General features: G+C 41.2%; 1 protein-coding gene across 11 annotated transcripts in view; it reads left to right on the top strand.

The window, feature by feature from the left end:
• The window catches only part of AREL1 (apoptosis resistant E3 ubiquitin protein ligase 1), a 51759-nt gene that overhangs the window by 363 nt on the left and 37889 nt on the right, over window positions 1-13507 (top strand). The window lies entirely within an intron of this gene.

Genomic DNA, 13507 nt, shown 5'->3' with positions numbered 1-13507 from the left:
ACATCCGGTGTCTATGGTCCAACCCTGAGGCTCTGGTTCCTATTTGGTTTTCCTAGCCGATATGGTGCTTTGTGCAGCTCGGTGGATGATTCTTCTCGAGTATATACCGTGTACTCCTCTCGGTGAAGAGCGAAATGAAGCAGTGTTTGAGGGCCTAGACTATCGCTAGAGAATTGGGGCATAAGCTTGCATATGTTACTACTTACCCAAGCCAAGAAAATGGTGAGATACAATGCATATTTATTGTGAAGCCTTGGTGTGTCATCTTTAAGTAAAAAGGGAGAATTTGTGAGAACAAGGAGCGAAAGGTAGCTTTTTTCTTTGAGTACCTGCTATGTATTCCAGTGGTTCTTAACTTTTTGGAGATAACTTATTTCTTGAAAGTTTGTGGAAAGCCAGGAACAATTCTTTAAAAAATGGGCACACATACAGTTTGTAATAGACTTTATGAGATTGGTGGACTCTGAAGCCCGTCCGTGGACCCTCTGGATGTCTGTAAACTTTAGATGAAAACCCCCATCCTATATACTGTACTTGTCACTTTATTCGTATTACCTTCTTTGACCTTCTCAATAACATAAATACCCTTATTTTACATATGGGGAAACTGAGCCCCAGACTTTGTTCAGGGGTCTGTTTGAGTCTCGTGATTCTAAAGTCTGTACTTGTATTTCTTTTTTTCTTTTTCTTTCTTTCTTTCTTTCTTTTTTTTTTTTTTTTTTACACTTTGTCTTCCATTCTCCAGCTACTGATCAAGCTGGGAACGGAATGGGTACCTCTTTCATACTTTTCTTATTGCATGATGCTATCCTCGAGTTGGAAGTAAAAAATGTTATCAGGTTTAAAAAAGAAGGTGACCATTGTATAACCCTTATGATGAAAACACGTTTATTGTTTAACACGAACTTTGGAGCCTGACTGATGGGGTTAAAATCCTTGCTCTGCCTTATAACTCGCCATGACATTGGGCGAGTTAATCTATCTGCATCTCAGTTTCTTTATCTGTAAAATGGAGATAATCATAATAGCACTCTTTTACTGGGATGTTATCAGGACTTATGTTTATTCATAGTTAACATGCGAGGTCCCTAGAAGAGTGTAAACCAGACTACTCAGAGTGTTTTCTGTTGTTACCATTGTGTGTCTTCCAACTTGAGGGTGTGTGGCAGGGTTGGAATTTTATGCCAATTTTATTTTATTTTATTTATTTTATTTTATTTTATTTTTTAAATTTATTTTATTTCGTCTTATTTTTGAGACAGAGCCTCCCTCTGCTGCCCAGGTTGGAGTGCAGTGGCGCAATCTCGGCTCACAGCAACCTCCCCCTCCCAGGTTCAAGCAGTTCTCCTGCCTCAGCCTCCCGAGTAGCTGGGACTGCAGGCATGTGTGTGCCACCATACCTTGCTAATTTTTGTATTTTTAATAGAGATGGGTTTCACCATGTTGGCAAGGCTGGTCTCAAACTCCTGACCTCAGGTGATCTGCCCACCTCGGCCTCCCAAAGTACTGGGATTACAGACGTGAGCCACTGTGCCCAGCCCCAATTTTTTTTTTTTTTTTTTGAGACGGAGTTAGTTTCTCTCTTGTTATCCAGGCTGGAGTGCAATGGCGCGATCTCGGCTCACTGCAACCTCCACCTCCCAGGTTTAAGCGATTCTCCTGCCTCAGCCTCCTGAGTAGCTGGGATTACAGGCGTGCGCCAACACGCCTGGCTGATTTTATATTTTTAGTAGAGACGGGGTTTCTCCATGTTGGTCAGGCTGGTCTTGAACTCCTGACCTCAGGTGATCCACCCACCTTGGCCTCCCAAAGTGCTGGGATTACAGGCGTGAGCCACCGCGCCTGGCACCAGCCCAGTTTTATTTTAACATAGTTGCACTGGAACTTGAACGTGTTCATAAACCTCAAAACATTTAAGTTTTCAGGTCCTGGGATGCTCAATCGCAGGGTGATTTCTTCTGTTGATTTGGGTGTAAACTTTTTCTGCTTCTCCTTTCTCTTTCAGGCACACATTCATTTAGATGGCTTAATAGTTTACATATCTGTGGGCACTGAATTTTTGATGTAGAAATGGTAGCTACAGATACTGTACGTGCCTTCTGCTTCGCCCCATTTGTGGTCACTAGAAGTTCCTAATCTTTCTGGAGCAGCTTGTCTCTGTCAAGCCGTCATTCATGTGTAGAGCTAATGGCAACCAGTTTTTTGATGTATCTCTTGGTGATTAGACAATAAGCTTTTTATTGTCTAAAAGCTAAAATAACATGGTCAGTTATTCTTCTTAAACATTTGACTCATTAGTATTATATATAGGTTCAGAGGGAAAATTGCATATCATTAAATAGTAATTTGCATTTAAATTTAGGCACTGACAGAAAAACGCTCTTCTGGTAATGTGTACTTTGAATTTTGGAATCCATGAACAACAACTTAAAAAAAGGCCATTTGTAATTTCTATTGTAACCTCTATTGAGAGTGTTCTGATTTCCTTGATTGTTAATACCTAATAGGGAGCTAAATTAGTGTAGGAACACCATGGGGGATAAGAACATACTTAGAAAAATATGTTTTTGTTGCATTGTAATTTTATTGCAATCTGAGGTTCTTATAGCGTGAAATGAAAGTGGTCAGATACTCTACAGCATTCTTTGATGGGGATGGAAAGTGGGGGATGGGAAGCTGGGAGGTAGTGTTGATTTGTGATGGATGGGAGCAGAAAGTAATTGCTTTTGGGCACATACTTGTGAGGAAAAGAAATGATTTTAGTCCTTCTCAGCAGTCAAGAGGGTTGTTTTGCATTTTTCTGCAGTCTTGAAGAGAAAAAAATCACCCAAGGCATTGGACACACAGTTTGAACACATAATTGGGCTTGGACTTCATTCCATTCACTAATTGGTCTAACTTACTAATTTAAGTTGGTATCAAATTTCTTTGTAAAATTATTCTGGATAATGAAAGACTCCTTAAAGAACATCTTGTATTTCAATGTTAGAAAGTTATAAGTAGATTCACTTTTTTGTCCATTTTCAAGTTATAGTTTTTACATTTATTTTTCTGACTTACATGATAGGACTTTTTTTCTCCCAACAAACATTAGTCGCTGTTAATTATTTTTCAGTTAACTTGCCTGCCCCTAAATGTGGTAGCATGGCATACAGCATGTTCTGCTTCTGAGGTCTTGATATTGAATTGGTTTGTAAGAATACCTCAGAGATAGATTACTGCTGCTTGGTCATTCATTCAGAAAGCATTTATTGAGGGCCCATTCTGTCCTGGGCAATCTCACCACAGTCCTGTATTACAGAAAGACTTGTAAATAGATAATGTATGGTTGGTGGCTGAATAGAGATGTGGGAGTTGAAATATTTTAGGCGAATTACTCTTCTTGTTCATCTTTCTGTAAGTGGTCCAGGTCAGAGTACTGTTGTGTAATATTTATTTAATACTATCAACATATTAGTACCATGTAATAGATCAGATTTTATGACCTTAATGGACTCTAGTGTATCATTTTACCTTTTATTTATTATTTATTAGATCTTGCTATGTTGCCCAGGCTGATCTTGAACTCCTGGCCTCAAGCCATCCTCCCACCTCAGCTTCCTGAGTAGCTGGGAGAAGAGGCATGAGCCACTGTGCCTGACCGTTTTACCTTTTAAATGACTTTAGCTATTAACTAACTTGGGTTTACATTTCAGTTATTTTTCTTTGGTTTCTTTTTCTTTGAAGGGTTCTGAATGCTTAGCCTTCGCTAATGTTCTTTCATATAGTAGTTTTCAAACTTTTGAGGTTGTTTAACCTTATTGCAGTTTGTGTGTATGTATGTGTGTGTACACACACGCATGCCTGAGCTGTTGATATGGTGTTACAGCACCATAGTGATGTTTTCCTGGTGGCTCTTTTGAAGACTGTTCTACAAGATAGGGTTTATAGAGAAAGATGGGTATTCACTTAGCTATTAGAAACTAAATAGTCATGGTAGATACATGTTTTGTCATTTAGTCTAATTGAACGGTTCCATATGATTTTATGAGTTTTTGTTATCTTGAATAGTTGAGCAATTTGCATCATGTTTTTCAGAGCAAAGGCATTTATTTCAGTGCAGCTTGTTACTGTTGAGATGCTAATAGTTAACATCTGTTAATTGATTTTCTATATATTGTACTTTTTGGCCAGAGATTAGATAATTTATTAATATACAACATATTTTCTGTAATGTCCCCTTGCTTTTATCCAGAGACCCAGAGCATGTTATTTTAACCCCTCTCTTGTCCGCTTTGGGAAGTTCAAATTCAAGGTACCCCCGGTATATATGGTAAACCTATTAGGAACAGAAAACAGTTAAAACTTCCCAAGTGTGATCTAGTTTTTCATGTCTTGGTAAAGAAGAAATCCCAGGTGGGCTGTGCAAACAGTTCATAGAAAGGGGTTAAAAAAGATATTTAAAAAGTTTTAGGCCGGCATTACCTGAATTGGGGCAATGATTAGGGAGACATGATTAGAATTCTAAGGGGGAGTGAGAATGTAAAGGGGAGCACCATATGTAATTAAATTGTTTTAAATTGTGGAATAATTTTAAATTTATAAAAAAGTTGCAAAGATAGTACAGAGTATTCCTGTATACCTTTCACCGGTGTCTCCTAATGTTAACTTCTTACATAACCATGGCACATACTGTCACATCTAAGAAATTAACATTGGTACAATACTATTACTAAACTATAGACTTTATTTGGATTTCACAAGTTTCTCCACTAATTTCCTTTTTCTGTACCCAAACTGAATCCAGAATACCACATTCCAGTTAGATCATGTGTAATTTCTTTTTTTTTTTTTTTTTTTTTTTCTGAGGTGAAGGTCTCACTCTGTCGCCCAGGCTGGAGTGCAGTGGCGCCATCTCGGCTCACTGCAAGCTCCGCCTCCCGGGTTCACGCCATTCTCCCGCCTCAGCCTCCCAAGTAGCTGGGACTATAGGCGCCCGCCACCATACCCGGCTAATTTTTTTTTTTTTTGAGACGAATCTCACTCTGTCGCCCAGGCTGGAGTGCAGTGGCGCCATCTCGGCTCACTGCAAGCTCCGCCTCCTGGGTTCACGCCTTTCTCCTGCCTCAGCCTCCCAAGTAGCTGGGACTACAGGCGCCCAACCACCACACCCAGCTAATTTTTTGTATTTTTAGTAGAGACGGGGTTTCACATGTTAGCCAGGAAGGTCTCGATTTCCTGACCTTGTGATCCACCCGCCTGGGCCTCCCAAAGTGCTGGGATTACAGGTGTGAGCCACCGTGCCTGGCCATTTTTTGTATTTTTAGTAGAGATGGGATTTCACCATTTTAGCCAGGGTGGTCTCGATCTCCTGACCTCGTAATCCGCCCACCTCAGCCTCCCAGAGTGCTGGGATTACCGGTGTGATCCACTGCGCCCGGCCTCTTCTTTTTTTAAAAATGGAGTTTCGCTCTTGTCACCCAGGCTGGAGTGCAATGGCACCATTTTGGCTCACTGCCACTTCTGCCTCCTGGGTTCAGACTATTCTCTGGCCTCAGCCTCCCGAGTAGCTGGGGTTACAGGCGCCTGCCACCACACCTGGCTAATTTTTGTATTTTTAGTAGAGATGGGATTTCACCATGTTGGCCAGGCTGGTCTCGAAATTCTGACCTCAGGTGATCTGCCCACCTCGGCCTCCCAAAGTGCTGGGATTACAGGCATGAGCCACTGTGCCCGACCAGATCGTGTATAATTTTGATAAATAAGTTGGTATTTCCAGTGAGTGCTTTTTCTGTGCTATGTATGTGGTCCAAGAATCCCCTCTGACCAGTGTTGAAGAAAGTCATTGACCCTGAGAATAAGTAATACTTCATAGGTAGTGTTTTGTATTCCTTGACCCCCAAAGCATTGTTAACTCTATGGAAGAGTTGACTTTGCTTCCAGGAGGGTGATGTGAACTTTCCTGAGAAGCTAAGAGCTGATTTTGATTAAGGTATCCATCCATACCCTCTATGCTCACCTCATAGATTTTACTACATGGGAGTATAACTACGTAATTATTTATTTGTCTGTCTTCTTTACTAAGCTTTTATGTTTCTAAAGTGTTGAGAATATTTTACTCATTCTGGAATCTTTAGGGTCCAACATATTGCTTGGCATGTGGTCGCTTCTTAATATGCATTTGAAGAAATTAATAGACCTTTCTTTGGTAAAACTGATTATTAGGTCAACAGAAATTTTGTTTTGAATAGGTAAGTGTTGAGTTTCTCCTTCAAATCCAGCTATCTTAGGGTGCCATTTCTGTGGCTAGTTGAGTTTTTCTTCTTGGAATCTTAACTACAAAATGCTCATTTAAATAACATTGTTTTTCCTTTCAATTATATAAATAATTTATTTTCCTTAAAAATAAGCACAGAATTGAAAGTAATGGATGGTAGTAGAGGCAGAGTTAGCTTTTAAGTATACGTGTGACCATTCCAGTTCCAACCGACTGGGCTGCAGATCTGGCTGTGTGCCTGCCACTTCAGGCGCAGTTAATGGAATAATAGCTTCCTAGACTTATTGAGGGAGACGGCTTGTCAGGTTCAAAGAATTACTTTTAAAATCTTCCTGTTATAGCCAAGATTCAGTGGTCCAAGGTTACCTAAGCATAAAAGCTGCCATGAGATGGGAACATGGGGGCCTGTCCTCTGTGGCTCAGGCATAGCAGAGTCAGTTTTGTATGTAGAAAACACATCAGGATAGGAGGGAAGAGGAAACTGAAGCTAGTATTTTCTAGATTTAGGGTTAAGAATGGGACAGTGACATGGATGAGCCAGTTTTCTCTTTTGTTTTTCTCCCCATGAGGTTACAAAATGAGCAGTGGTAAATTCTCACTTCTTGTTTTCCCTGTTATACTCACATTAGCTTTGAATCCCTTTTTCCTGCTTTCTCTAAACTGTGCTGAGAATGAATGGCAAACGACTCCAGGGACAGCTAAATCTAAGCTATGCCTTTGTGTATACTATACAAAAAGAAATACGGGTCTGAAGAACTCTGGCTTGTTTTAGAGAGAATGGTGCAATAGAGAGAATCCAAATTGAATTAAGAAATGCAGAATTACTTTTGTCTTGGTTAGCTTAACCTTTATAAGCCTAAATTTTAATTTAGCCAGTGAGTGATTATAGGACAACGTTTTCCAGTCTCATCACAGGTTAGAGTGACTCAGTAAGGTGGGCATGATCTTATAAAAGACTCTCGTTAAAGCCAGAAGGGTAACTAGTTTATTGTCCCTGGCTTAACTTCAAGGTGCATGTTCTGGGTTGTGGAATTTAGTTGTTGTTTTAAGAACCAGTATCAGGGGTGCAGAGGTCTTATGTGGATTTGGAGAGAAGTGAGGGACTAAAACCTTGGCTAAACTTAAGCATTCCATTTACTAGATTGAAGAGAGGAAAAATCTGTTAAAATATTAAAATCTTTCCAAATTCAGAAATAGACTATAACTGGGGCCAGGCATGGTGGCTCACGCCTGTAATCCCAGCACTTAGGGAGGCTGAGGTGGGCGAATCACCTGAGGTCGGGAGTTCGAGACCAGCCTGACCAACATGGAGAAACCCCGTCTCTACTAAAAATACAAAATTAGCTGGGCGTGGCGATGCATGCCTATAATCCCAGCTACTTGGGAGGCCGAGGCAGGAGAATCGCTTGAACCTGGAAGGTGGAGGTTGCGGTGAGCCGAGATGGCGCCATTGCACTCCAGCCTGGGCAACAACAGCGAAACTCCGTCTCAAAAAAAAAAAAACACACAACAAAAGACTGTAACTTAAATAGTGCGTGGTAACGTGTGGCATTGAATTGGAAAGAAACAAAGGGAATAAAACTTAATGACTATGAGATAAATGGAATGCAGGAGTTTTAAAAAGTTCTTGTTAAAAAATTTGATGAGAGAATTTTCTCTTGTGAAATGTTTAGATAACCCTCTAGAAAAAAACCAGGAGAAAATCTTTGTGACCTTGAGCTAGGCGGAGTTTTAAAAAATAGAACACAAAAACCAGAAACTATGAAGAAAAAATTTATGTTGGCTTTCATCAAAGTTAGAAACTTTTACTCTTTAAAAAGTGTATTTTCTGTTAAGAAAATGAAGAGGCAAACCACAGAAAATATTTGCAAAATGTTTATCTAATAAAGGACTTATATTTATGTGAAAGGAAAATAAGTCTTGGGGCCCCCAAATCACTAAGCTAAAGGGAAAAGTAAAGCTGGGAACTGCTTAGGGCAAATCTGTGTCCCATTCTATTCAGAGTCATCCCCTGCCTACCGAGATAGATGCGTATCTGATTGCCTTCTTTGGAAGGGCTAATCAGAAACTCAAAATAATGCAACCATTTTTCTCACCTGGAAGCCCCCCTCCCTACTCCAAGTTGTCCCGCCTTTCTGGACTGAGCCAGTATACATCTTGATTGATGTCTCGTGTCTCCCTAAAATGTATAAAAGCAAGCTGTGCCCCAACCACCTTGGGCACATGTCGTCAGGACCTCATGAGGCCGTGTCCTGGGCGTGCGTCTTCAACCTTGGCAAAATAAACTTTCTAAATTAACTGAGACTTGTCTCAGATTTTCGGGGTTCACATTTAGAATGTATAAAGAACTCTTACAACTCAATAGTAAGAAGACAAACAGCTCGATTTTTAAAAACAAAAGATTTGAATAGATACTTCAAAGAAACTAATACAAATAACCAATAAACACATGAAAAAATACTCAATATTGTTAGTCCTTAGGGAAATACAAATTAAAATCACAGTGAGATACCACTTCACACCTATTAGAATGGGTAAAATTAAGACAGTACCAAGTGTTGGTGGATGTAGAGCAACCTGCCTCTTGTGCATTGCTGGTGGAAATGCAAAGTGGTCCAGCCGCTTTGGTAAATGGTTTGGCAGTTTCTTGTAAGTTAAATAGATACTTACCATATGACCCAGCAATCCCATTCTTAGATATTTACCCAAGAGAAATGAAATCATGTGCCTACGCAGACTTGTAGCTTAATGTTCATAGCAGCTTTATCTATGATACCACCAAACTGGATGTAACCCAAATGTCCTTCATCTGGTGAATGGATAAACAGATTGCAGTATGTCCATTTAATGGAGTACTACTCTGCAGGAAAAAGGAGTGAACTACCAAAATGTGTAACAACATGTATGAATCTAAGAACCATTATGCTAAGTGAAAAAATGCTACACACGAAGGACTACATTTTGCATGTGATACAAATGTATTTCTATGTACGTTTTGAATGTATTCACCTGGATATCCTGTAGACACTCCAAACTTAACATGTTTAATTCTCTACTCATTATCTTTTGATATGGTTTGGCTGTGTCCCCACCCAAATCTCACCTTGAATTTTAGCTCCCATAATTCCCATTGTTGTGGGAGGGATCCAGTGGGAGATAATTGAATCATGGGGTGGTTTCCCTCATACTGTTCTCATGGTAGTGAATAAGTCTCACAATATCTGTTGATTTTATAAGGGATTTCCCCTTTCACTTGGCTCTCATTGTCTCTTGCCTGCTGCCACGTAAGACATGCCTTTTGCCTTCTGACATGGTTGTGAGGCCTCCCAGCCATGTGGAACTGTGAGTCCATTCAACCTTTTTTCCTTATAAGTTACCCAGTCTCTAGTATGTCTTTATCAGCAGTGTGAAAATGGACTAACAGAGTAAATTGGTACTGGGAGTGAGGCGGTGCTGTAAAGATACCTGAAAATATGGAAGCAACTTTGGAACTGGGTAACAGGCAGAGGTTAGAACAGTTTGGAGGGCTCAGAGGAAGACAGGAAAATGTGGGAAAGTTTGAAACTTCCTGGAGACTTGTTGAATGACTTTAAACAAAATGGTGATGATATGGACATTGAAATCCAGGCTGAGGTGGTCTCAGATGGAGATGAGGAATTTGTTGGGAACTGAAGCAAAGGTCACTCTTGTTATGGTTTAGCAAAGAGACTGGAATCATTTTGCTCCTGCCCTAGAAATCTGTGGAACTTTGAATTTGAGAGAGATGATCTGAAATTGGAACTTACGTTTAAAAGGGAAGCAGAGCATAAAAGTTTGGAAAATTTGCAGCCTGACAGTGGCGATAGAAAAGAAAAACCCATTTTTTGAGGAGAAATTCAGACTGGCTACAGAAATTTGCATAAATAAAGAGGAGCCAAATCACCAAGACAATGGGGAAAATGTCTCCAGGGCATGTCAGAGGTTTTCATAGCAGCCACTCCCATCACAGACCTGGAGGCCTAGGAGGAAAAAATGGTTTTGAAGGCAGGGCCCAGGTCCCCCCTGCTGTGTGCAGTGTAGGGACTTGGTGCCCTGTGCCCCAGTTGCTCCAGCTGTGGCTGAAAGGAGCCAAGGTACAGCTTGGGCCGTCGCTTCAGAAGGTGCAAGCCCCAAGCCTTGGCAGCTTACACGTGATGTTGAGCCTGTGGGTGCACAGAAGTCAAGAATTGAGGTTTGAGAACCTCTGCCTGGATTTCAGAGGATGTATGGAAACTCCTGAATGTTCAGGCAGAAGTCCACTATGGGGTGGCACCCTCATGGAGAACCTCTGCTAGGGCAATGTGGGAGGGAAATGTGGGGTTGAAGCTCCCACACAGAGTCCCCACTGGGGCACTGTCTAGTGGAGCTGTGAGAAGAGGGCCACCATCCTCCAGACCCCAGAGTGGTAGATTCACCGACAGTTTGTACCATGTGCCTGGAAAAGCCTCAGGCACTCAGTGCTAGCCCACGAAAGCAGCTGGGGAGGAGGCTGTACCCTGCAAAGCCACAGGGGTGGAGCTGCCCCAGACCATGGGAACCCACCTCTTGCATCAGCGTGACCTGGATGTGAGCCATGGAGTCAAAGGAGATCATTTTGGAGCTTTGAGATTTGACTGCCCTGCTGGATTTTGGACTTGCATGGGCCCTACAGCCCCTTTGTTTTGGCCAATTTCTCCCATTTGGAACAGGTATATTTACCCATTGCCTGTACTCCCATTGTATCTAGAAAGTAACTAACTTGATTTTGATTTTACAGGGTCATAGGCAGAAGGGACTTGCCTTGTCTCAGATGATACTTTGGATTGTGAACTTTGAGTTAAGACTTTGGAGGACTGTTGGGAAGGCATGATTGGTTTTGAAATGTAAGGACATGAGATTTGGGAGGGGCCGGGGTGGAATTATATGGTTTGGCTGTGTCCCCATCCAAATCTCATCTTGAATTATAGTTCCCATAATTCTCATGTGTTATGGGAGGGATCCAGTGGGAGATAATTGAATCACGGAGGCAGTTTCCCACATACTGTTCTTGTGGTAGTGAATAAGTCTCACAAGATCTGATGATTTTATAAGGGATTTCTCTTTTTGCTTGGCTCTCATTCTCTCTTGCCTGCTGCCATGTAAGACATGCCTTTCACCTTCCACCGTGATTTGTGAGGCCTCCCCAGCCACATGGAACTATGAGTCCATTAAACCTCTTTTTCTTTGTAAATTAACCAGTCTCTGATATGTCTTTAACAGCAGCATGAAAATGGACTAATACATCTTTTCTTTCATGTTTGCTTTGCCTCCTTAATTCTCCTTCATTTATCCAGGCTCCCAACCATAGAAAATTTGCCTTTTTCCTTGGCTTCTTCCTCTTGTTTATTCATTTGACCTCACAGATCATTGATCCTGTTGCTTCTGAGAGCATAAAGCAGGAGAGCAACCCATCCAGGGTTGGTTCCCAACTTGCACCCTAAGCCCTGGCCACCCTCAATCAATGTCACTAATGAGGGTCTATGTTGGACCCTGTCTATATTGTGGCCAGTGTATAGCTACTCCATTGGACCAGTAGCCCCTTATCTTGTGCTCATTAATGGGTCTGTCCCCCTTCAGAGTCTTTCACATTGTCCCCAGAGTTACTTCATTTAAAATGTGTGATCCTTTTTCTCTGTCAGTTAAAAAACATCTTTTTGTTGTTGTTGTTGTTGCTTAAAGTCTAAAATGAAGTCATATTCCTTTAACATTCCTTTTTTGTTTTGTTTTGTTTTGTTTTGTTTTGTTTTGTTTTGAGAGGGACTCTCACTCTGTCGCCCAGACTGGAGTGCAGTAGCGTGATCTCAGCTTACTGCAACCTCTGCCTCCTGGGTTCAAGCAATTCTCCTGCCTCAGCTTCCCCAGTAGCTGGGAATACAGGCGTGTGCCACCATGCCCGGCTAATTTTTTTTGTATATTTAGTAGAGACAGGGTTTCACCATGTTAGCCAGAATGGTCTCGATCTCCTGACCTCGTGATCCACCTGCCTTGGCCTCCCAAAATGCTGGAATTACAGGTGTGAGCCACTGCGCCTGGCTAAAATTTCAAATTAAATATTTCTGAGCTTAATTCTTCCTATCCCAAGAATAATATCTTTTTCCCCCCTTCTGGAAGTTCTTTTTGATACATGAGTATTCCCAGTTAAGAGTAGAGAAAGAGTATAAACTGTGGAATCACATTGCTTGACTCCTTCACTTATAAACTAGATGGCTATAGGCAAGTTATTTTAGCTTTCTGTGCTTCTGTTTCCTAATCTATAAAATATGGATAAAGTATGCTTTCCTCATATGGTTGATGTGAGAGTTAAATGAGATAATATAGATGAAGCACTTTATACAGTGCCTGGCTCATAGTAAGTTCTCAGTAAAGGTCGATTCTTGTTATCATCATCCTTCAGAGAACACTGGAAAATCCATTATTTTGGATTGTTGCTGTAGTTATTTCCACATGGAATCTCTCTGGAAAACCAGTGAGTCCTTCAGGTAGATTGAAGCCATCTTCCTCGCTTGCTGTGGGTTGGGCTGTTGTGGCCTGGCACAAACCACCCTCATAACCTGGCAACCCAGCAGCCTGGTCTGTGCATACAGCCTTGTCCCCCAAGGCACTCCATGTCACCTGGGTGTAAAGTTTCAGTCTCAAGCAATTCTCCTTGTCCTTATTCTGCAAGTCTTGCTCCCCAAGAGCAGCGGATTCGTTTCTTTTCTCAGTGCATCTCCATTTTACATATGAGGCAACTGAAGAGAAGTTTACAGCAAGTCCTCACTTGATGTTGATAGGTTCTTGGAAACTTCTCCTTCAAACAAAATGATGTATATTGATAACCAGTTTTACCATAGGCTAATTGATATAAACAAGAATTAAGTTCCTATGGCATATTTCTGGTCACAAAAATATCACCAAACTATTTTAAATAAAGACCAGAACATAATATACATATTAAAATAAATGAGAGCAGTATGTATAAGAAAGATTGATAAAAACAAGTTAGATAATTATAACATTTACCCAATTATTCCAGTCCACGGTTGAGGGTGGCCAGGGCTTAGGGTGCAAGTTGGGAACCAGCGCTGGATGGGACGCCATTCTATTGCAGGGCTCTCTCGCTTGTGTGCTGTCTCTCTCTCTCTCTCGCTCTTTCTCTCTCTCTCTCTCTCTCTCACACACACACACACACAGACACACCCCTCACCGTCACTTAGACTGGGACACTTTAGACAT

Source organism: Gorilla gorilla, chromosome 15, assembly GCF_029281585.2.
Source record: "Gorilla gorilla gorilla isolate KB3781 chromosome 15, NHGRI_mGorGor1-v2.1_pri, whole genome shotgun sequence".
In the NCBI taxonomy this organism is placed as follows: Eukaryota; Metazoa; Chordata; class Mammalia; order Primates; family Hominidae; genus Gorilla; species Gorilla gorilla.
Note: the sequence above shows the minus strand (reverse complement) of the source record. Positions and strands in the feature narration are given on the sequence as shown.